Genomic DNA, 9097 nt, shown 5'->3' with positions numbered 1-9097 from the left:
CTGACCCTCTCATCAAAGCTGAACAAAAATAAAATAAATAGGCAATTTAGTAATTACATACAACATAAATTTTGCTATTTTTTTTTTACACAAACCTCATAGTCAGGTAAACATAACACACCTAAAAATTGAATAAAACAATTAAGAAGGTTCTTTTAACCCACGTCTCCCACTTCAACCTCTTTCCATTCTTCCAAGTTCTAGGCCCAATTTTATTTCGTTTTTAGAAAGAAAAAAAAATTCTTTTTTTCTTAAAAAAGTGACATTAATGCAACTTAGTACTACCGTCTAGTGGTATTTTTTTTCACTTATAAGTGAAGGTTTTAGGTTCGATTCTCGTCAAAGGCGAACTTAAATCACATTATTATGGCTAGCCCAATGTGAGACTTAGCCTACTCCCACACCCCTTAATACAGATGCTATCCTTTGTTAAAAAAAAAAAGACAAAAATATGTTTATAACAATAGACAAATTTAATTACCAAGGTATAAATTGTGGGCATATAACTAGTATCATTTATAGCATGTTATGAGATTTATTATGGCGTTTAGAAGAGATTCCAATTTATCGAGTTTAACAAATTAAACAAATCAATTTATTTCTTAGGTAGGGTAAAGTATAAAAAACTACCTCAACTATTGGTGTCACGACATTTTCATACGTCATCGTTTAAAATTGACAATGTCATACCTCCACTACCCCCACCTTCATCTCTCTCCTTCCTCGATTTCCTCACCTCACTCACAACCGACGCCTTCACATCCCCATTCCCAAACAGCTCCCCATTCGAGTCCGTCCCCATCGCCACAAGAAAATCCGAACACGCCCCATACGCCGCCGAAGCCCCAACCGAGCAGTACCGCCGGGTCCCACTCTGCTCATTACTCCTCCTGGAAACCGACCTCGACCCACGACGCCACAGCTTCTTCGCGATGAATCGGAAGCTCTCGTTCCTAGTATGGTGTCCGCAGGAGATCATCCTGTTGTCATCGACCAAGGTAAGCCGGGACATGTCAATGGCATCGATAGAAAAAGAAGTCGTCCTGTTGGAGATGCAGGGTCGCTTGGTGTGGACGAGGAGGCCATTGGATTTGTGATCGACAGAGTCTAGGGTTTTTGAGGTAGGCGTGGAGGTCTGCTACTGCTGTTGCTGCAGCTGGAACGCGCAGGAATCAACGGAGTGTCGTGAATCTAGGGATTTGTGCGACAACCGCTGCATAATCTTCAACCAAAAAAAAAAAAAAAAATTTGAAAACCCATCAACCCTCAACCCCCCGAAGAAGAAGAAGAAGAAGAAGAAAAAAAAAACCCCTAACCCAGTTTCCCCCCTCCCCCAAAAAAAAAAAAAAAAAAAAAAAAAAACCCAGTTCGTCCCCCCACCCCGCTCCCCGCTCCCCACCACCTCCCCCCCCAAAAAAAAATTCCAACCCCTTGCAGCCCAAACAGAAAAAGAAGGAGGAGGAAGAAGAAAAAAAAAGAAAAAAAAAAACCCAGACCAATTCACCAGGCCAATTCCACGAGGGATGGGTGCGAGGTTGGGTGGGTGTGGAGGGTGGATGCGAGGGGAAGATGAACTGGGATTTTTTTTTTTCCTGGGTTGCAGGTAAGGGCTTAGGTAGGGGAGAATAGGGGTTGGGGAAGAGAGAAGGACGCGTGGGGGAGGGGGGAAAGGATGAAGGGTTTTTTTTTTTTTTTTTTTCCTTCTTCTTTTGTTTTCTGGGTTGTAGCAGGTAGATGGGGGAGGGAGGGAGGAGGGAAAGGGACGAAAGGTTTTGTTTTTTTTGTTTTTGTTGTTTTTTTTTTATTTTTCTTTATTATTTTAATATTTAAAAAATATTAAATGATTTTTTTTTAGTTTTTAATAATATTTTATTAATTTTTTTTAATAGAAAGTGGGCTCTGAATCAAACCACGTCAGCATTTAACTGAGAAATTCATGCCAAGCTAACGGAAGGTATAACATTGGCACAAATTCGTAAGATGAGGTATGACACTGTCAATTTTAAAAGATGAGGTATGAAAGTGTCGTGACACTAATAGTTGAGGTAATTTTTTTTACTTTACCCTATTTCTTATATAATAAATTAGGGCTGGTGGCGATTTGAATTGGTTGGTAGAAATGTTGACCTTAATAAGGGGCATGACTTCCAGCTTTTATCATTTGGGTTTGGAAAAAGAAGGCGCATGCCATGCAACTAGCCACAGTTCCTCTAGGTCTGGCAAACTTGATCCACTACTTTAAGTGGGAGCTCCCAAGTGGTTTGGAGTCTAAAGACTTGGACATGACTGAGATTTGGGGCTATCGCTCTCAGAAACCAAACACTTGCTTGTCGAGCCAACCGCCGAGCTACCGCCTACAGAGTCAACCTAAATAGAGGAATGAAATTGAATTCTCTTTTTATTATAGTCGTTTTTTGGGTCAAATTTTACTCGCGTTAAAGGAATGGCTTCCACAATAATCGACAGGCATGGTAGATGGCTAATTCGCAATCATTGTATTTTCTTTTCACAAAATGATAGAAAGATAATAGAAACTCCTGAAAAATGAATCAGAAGTAGTGCACCTGAAGGATGAAGATTGAATGCGCAAGTTGTTTGTGAACATTATACAGGACTGCTACGACTCTTAATCCACCCTTTGATCAGCTATGAACATTATACGGCCTTAGGTTTTTATTTTTCTTCAAAGTTATATATATCTTCATGGTGATTTGGTTTTTTCACATAGCTATACTGCTATAGTATACTGAATAATTAAAGAACCCATGTTTTGGCATTGGATTCCAAACCCTTCGATAGATGATGACTTTTTGATAGCTAAATTAGGTTTTAGTTTTTGTCCACAATTTTAATGTACCTACGCCTATCACCATAACATATAGTCTAATCAAAAGGACAATATACCAAATCTATCGGAACACTTGGCTTAGTTCACGCAGCATGAAGCAATCCAAAGGGTTACTAAAGTAATCTATTAAAGAATGAGGTCTGGAGTCCGCCAAAAATTTGAGAGAAATTCCAAAGGGTTGAAAATGATTAATGATTGAATAATTACAATTTGTAATTCAATGACTTAAATAAAAGATAGAACCGCTTGGACCAACTCAAAAGATGTTGATAATTAGAAACAACATTAATTGAACGAAAACGAAAGGTCTAATTTTTATTATGGAACTTTAAATTGCGTTTTGGAGGCTAAAACGACATCGGATGGCCAAAATCCATCATATATAATCACAAAGTGATGTGTTTCAACCATGGCGTCATTCCCCTTCTGAAAATGTATCACATGCCCAATTCAGAGCGTGGACATCAAATTTGCAAATTTCCACTGCGTCCTTTTGTCTTTTGGTAGTCCATGATGAAGAAAGTTGGGGTTCCACCATTAACCAATTGGCAATATGGGGAATAGCCCAGCTTCTTATAAGCCTATACAAAGTCCCTCTTTCCATCAATGTGGGACTCATTATTCTCAATACACATCCTCATGTGTGGCGAATTTTCAAGCCTAACACGTGGACAACACCACAGGGTGATGTGGAGCTCTTATGGACGTTTGGCTTCAGACATGGGACAACCTGCTTACCATGAAGAAAGCTGGGGTTCAATCAAAAAATCAATTGGCAATATGGGAAATAACTCAACCTTTTATAAGCCTATGCAAGGTCCCTCCTTCCAATCAAAAAACCAATTGGCAATATGGGCCTACATCACTACCAATCATTGTAATCTTCATATACTAGGAAACTTTCCCTACCGTAGCCACCAACACTTGGCTGAAAAATATGGCCCTATAATGTCTCTACACCTAGGCTTCGTACCCACCGTAGTGGTTTCATCCCCCAAAGCTGCAGAGCTATTCTTGAAAACCCACGACAACGTTTTCGCTAGCCGCCCTACGCTCCAAGTCTGTGATTATTTATCCTATGGGCAAAAAGGCATGGCCCTAACTGACTATGGTCCATATTGGCGGCAAGCAAGGAAGCTTTGCACCCAGTAGCTTTTTTGTCTGTAAAAAATTGAGTCATTTTCTCCGTTGAGAAGGGAGGAAGTGGGGTTGTTGGTTTAGTCGCTTAAGAAGGCTGTAAAGGTAGGTGAGGTGGTGGATATGAGTAATAATTAAGGTTGGTGAGCTAGTAGAGAACATAATAAACAGGATGATATTAGGGAGCAAAAATGATGATTTGTTTGATGTCAAGGGAATTGTTGAGAAGATTGTGTCCTTGATAGGGTCATTTAATATTGGTGATTATGTGCCTTTCCTTAGTCCATTTGATCTTCAGGTAAAAATATTTCTCTTTAGTCTTTACCAGCTTAATTGTTATCCTAAATATTTCTAATGTCGTAGATGAAAGGACTATATATTTACATTGTTCTAAAAATTTCCGTGTAGCACCGCCTAAGCGGTAGGTGGCTGACCACTGCTCCGATTAATCCCTAGGGTTCGCATAAACAAGTCTAGAAGCCCGCCTAGACCCGCTTAGGCACCCACTTAAGTCGCGACTCTCACTTTTACAGAAAATATATGACTTTCATTTTGCATTTTATTGTTTTTAATATATTGTAAGAGGTACTTGGATGAACCCTCATTATGTATCTCAATACAATTATGTATTTTTTTAAGTATAAACATGCATTTATCTATACTATATACAATAAGTTTACTTAAATTTGCTTAGTCCGTCTAGGAGTTAAGCTTCAATCCGCTACCCAACTAATGCATAACTTCATTTAGGACCTTGTATATTTAGCCAATGATATATGTCTTTTATTGAAGGTTAATTACGCACAACTACCAAACCGTTAGATGTGGGGTAATGCTAGAGAGACTACATTTGTAGATAAAATTTTGTACTCAAAATGTCATAAAAGTTGATGATTGGATTATTACTTAAGTGTTCATTAACGTACTCTTAAGGTGCATTTGTTGCGTCGAACTATCTCGGACCGGATTAGCTTTGGGGACTAAGCTGGACTAAATTAGACTATACTAAGTTGGACTAACTTAGTGAAGTGTTTGGTGTAGTGTTGGACTAAGAATAAAAAACAATAACAAATTCTAATATTATATTATTTAATTCACTATAATTATTATTTTATATTATTAATTCATTTTATTATTATTTTATTCTTACTTTTGTCTATATTTTATCATTCTAGAATCCTCCCTAGTCCTTTCCTATTTCTTTTCTGTTCATTTCCCTTACCCTTCATAATTTTGCTCCATCCTCTCCCTCTTGTTCCTCCTCACTCCCTTTGTTTCTCCCTAAGTTTGTCCGTCCTAATCCCTCTTTTTGTTTATCCCTCTCCCTTTTCATCTCCACCTTTTTCTTCCTATTTTCTCCGTTCATCTCCCTTTTTTCTTTTTTTTTTCTAATATCTCTAAGATGCAATTAGCAAATCAGAACCCATATCAAAGTTTGAGTCATATGGGTACTCATCGTTCTGCTTCTTCGGTGTCAATGATGATGGTCTGCGATTAGGGAGTCTGGAGTGTATGTGTAATTAGAACGACTCTTACGCATGTGTGATTGGACGACTGCTATGCGTTTCATAAGCACATGGATTTTGTTTTTGCTTTTTGTTTTTGCATTTTTGTATTGACTTTTGGGTTTGGATCTGGTTTTGAGAATGGCAAGTGTGCATAATTTTTTGCCTTTTTTGTCTTCGAATTTTGAAGGATTTAGGTTTGAAAATGGTAAGTGAAAGGGGCGAAGCAAAGCAGAGTTGGTACATGGGATATGGGTTTCAAATTTTGCAAGGAACAAGTAGAGAGGGGCAACCAAGGAGTTGGTTTTAGCAATCCGGCCGATTTCGGGGGGTCTTGCTAAGACCCTCTAGCAAAGCCCTTAGTCTTGGTTAGTCGGGACGAGTCTTATTAAAGCTTGTCCCGGCGTGGAACAAACACGGGACTACATTCCCACTTAATCTAATCCAGTCCAGTGAATGCTAGCGAGCGCAAACAAACGCACCCTTAGAGATGATTCCAAATTGTCCTCAACTTTTTAAATATTCTAAATAATTACCTAATGTTTTGAAAATTAAACATCCGTTGTGACACTAAGAGTAAAGTGATGATATTCCAGTATTAAGTGATGATGTCATTAATATTGAGTGATAATGTGGATAAAAGTTAGTTTTCATTTCAGTCTCTCGTCTAATAGCTACGGCTAGTCATATCACAAGACCAACTTTTCTTCATCTCAGGGATTAACCAAACGCGCAAAGAGAACTACGGTGACAGTCGACCAACTTTTCGAAAAGATAATTGGAGAACATGAACAGGTTTCTAAGAGTGGGCAATTCCAGTATCGTCATCATAAAGACTTTGTGGACGTGCTGCTCTCACTAATGAATTAATCATTAAACCCTAAAGACAAGCAAGCCTACATGATTGACCGAACAAATGTGAAAGCCATCTTAATCGACATGATTACGGGTGCCTTCGACATTTCATCTAACGCAATCGTTTGGAGCCTCACAGAACTCTTGAGACACCCAAGGGTAATGAAGCATCTCCAACAAGAGCTTCGAACTGTGATCGGGATGAACCATATGGTGGAAGAGAACAATTTACCAAGGTTGAGTTACTTAAATATGTTGGTTATTGAGAGCTTTAGACTACACCCAGCTGGACTGTTACTAATCCCTCATGAATCCATGCAGGGCATTACAATCGATGAATATTACATACCTAAGAAATCGAGAATCCTAATAAACACTTGGGCTATTAGGAGAGATCCCAATGTTTGGTCGGATAATGTGCAACAATTTTACCCTGAAAGGTTTATAAATAGCAACGTTGACGTCCTGGGACATGACTTCCAGCTTCGACCTTTCGGGTCTGGGCGAAGAGGGTGCCCTGGTATATAGTTAGGGCTAACCATAGTTCGCTGGCTTTGGCGAACTTGGTCCACTGCTTCAACTGGGACCTCCTATCACATCCCTACCTGGGCTCCACCATATCCCGACTCGACTCCGCTGTAGCAAGATATTGTCTGCTTTGGGCCCTGACCACGCCCTCACGGTTTTGTTTCTGGGAACTCACACGAGAACTTCCCAGTGGATCACCCATCTTGGGAATGCTCTTGCCTGAATTCGCTTAACTTTGGAGTTCAGATGGAATCCGAAGCCAGTGAGCTCCCAAAAGGCCTCGTGCTATATGGAGGTGGGCATATACATAAAAGGTATAGAGGATCCTCTCCCCTGGACGATGTGGGATCTAACACCTCCCGAGCGGCCTCCTACTTGAAGACGTGGACATGGCTGAGACGTTCGGCATGGCGCTGTCAAAAGCCCAACACTTGCTCGCCGTACCAACTTACCGGCTAGAGACTAATTAATTAGACATTCGCCCATTTGCTGTGTATCTAGCAATGACCATGGGTGAAAATAAATTGTCTATTGCAATTATAAGCAATAAGGTCAAAGTGACAAATCAATTAGTAGTTAAAATAATCTTATATAAAGTAAAGGAGAAGCGGAGAACCTCTAAAAAGTTAAAAATAGAAGCATAATTGGATATGTTGATTAGTTTTCATATTTGATAAAATATTGAGAAAGGTATCAATTGTATCCAACATCTGTATATTTTTCATAAAAAAGCAACCCCACCAGCCCCCTCTTCCCTTCGTAGCTTGTCCCAATCCGCAGCCAGTGGCGAAACTACGTGAAGACAAGGAGTGGCTGCTGCCCCTCCCCTCATCGGAAATCAAGCCCAGAAACGGTGGTTCTACCCCTTCAGTCTAGTTGGAAGTGATGAAATTCCATCTCGTTTTTTGGCTTTTTGGGTTTCCCTGCTCTATCGCAGCACAGGCTGATCGCGAGCTCTCTTTTTTTTCTAAAAAAAAAGAAAAATCTAGGCCAAAGAAAGGAGGAACGAAGATCTGCATTTTGCAGCTTCTGGAGACTGGAAATGAAGTTCTGGTTTGTTTCTAACGAAGAAGAGTAAGGAAGAAGAGAGAGACTTGTTTACCACAAAAAAAAAAAAAAAAAAAAGAAAAAAAAAAGAAAAGAAAAGAAAAGAGAGAGAGAGAGACTTTCTTCTTTCCCATCCCACCCCACGTGACTTTTGAGAATTACAATTTGTTTTTTTTTTTTTAAATATTGGCCAATCAAATTGCCCAACCTAACTGATTTATATTGGAATTTGTTTTATTTTTTAATTATTGTCCAATTAATTTGACCACTCTTCCAATATTTTTTAAGCCACTTGTTTGACACTGTTATTTATCTTAAAACTCACTATAAATTTATGCGAGCTTCAAAAAATGATTTGTAAAATATTACGAACTCGTAATTATTTGTTTTTTTTTTCTCTTACCATCAAATTCAACAAAGTAATAAAGAAAATTTGTCAATATTTTTATATATTATATGTTTTATAATCCATATTTTTTGGATATTATAAGCTATATAATAAATAGACAATTATTTATACGGTATATAATAAATTTATTCAAATTTGCCTAGGTCCTCGCCTAAGTGTAAAGTCATATCCATCATCTTTTAAAACTTTTCTAATTATACAGTTAAGTAATAGAACGATACAACAAGAAACGGTGCTAAATCATCCTTCAAATAATATTGTCGTTCAAACCCTCCTTCGACTATTTTGAGTAGTCCAAATCCTCTTTTGAATATTTCGGTTAGTGAAAATTCTCCTATGAATATTACGGGTAGTTCAAATAATTTTCTTGCAAATCCTGGACTTAGGCCTCGAATGAATGTTCACATTTTTTCAGGACCCTAAATTTTTTAAATTTTGCCCCTCTTCCAAAGAATTTTTGGCTTCACCATTGTCCGCAGCCATAATGTTTCACCACCTTTACTCTGTTCCCATCAGTAAGCGCGGCCACAGAAGAAGAAATGTTGTTGCGATGAGTAGTAGCGTGCGGTGTGCAATCAAAAATTTTTATCCTCTTATATATTACATATGAGTATAAATTTTTAATAAAAAAAGTTTTAATTGAAAAGAAAAATCATTATCATATGATTTTATTTATATTGCAGTTGATTAAGTAGAGCCTATACTTAGGACTGGTTTGGGGTTGTTTAATTTTTTTCAAAAGCAGTTTTTTAACGTTGGGGCCTTAAT

At 38.3% G+C, this 9097-nt stretch overlaps 1 pseudogene; it reads left to right on the top strand.

The window, feature by feature from the left end:
* Positions 1 to 3548: 3548 nt before the first annotated feature.
* On the top strand, positions 3549 to 7343 carry LOC103931624 (annotated as a pseudogene).
* Positions 7344 to 9097: the final 1754 nt, after the last annotated feature.

The sequence above is a fragment of a genome, unplaced genomic scaffold (genome assembly GCF_019419815.1).
Source record: "Pyrus x bretschneideri cultivar Hongxiangsu unplaced genomic scaffold, Pyrus_bretschneideri_v1 Contig27, whole genome shotgun sequence".
NCBI lineage: Eukaryota > Viridiplantae > Streptophyta > Magnoliopsida > Rosales > Rosaceae > Pyrus > Pyrus x bretschneideri.
This window is presented reverse-complemented; position numbering and strand designations above follow the sequence as displayed.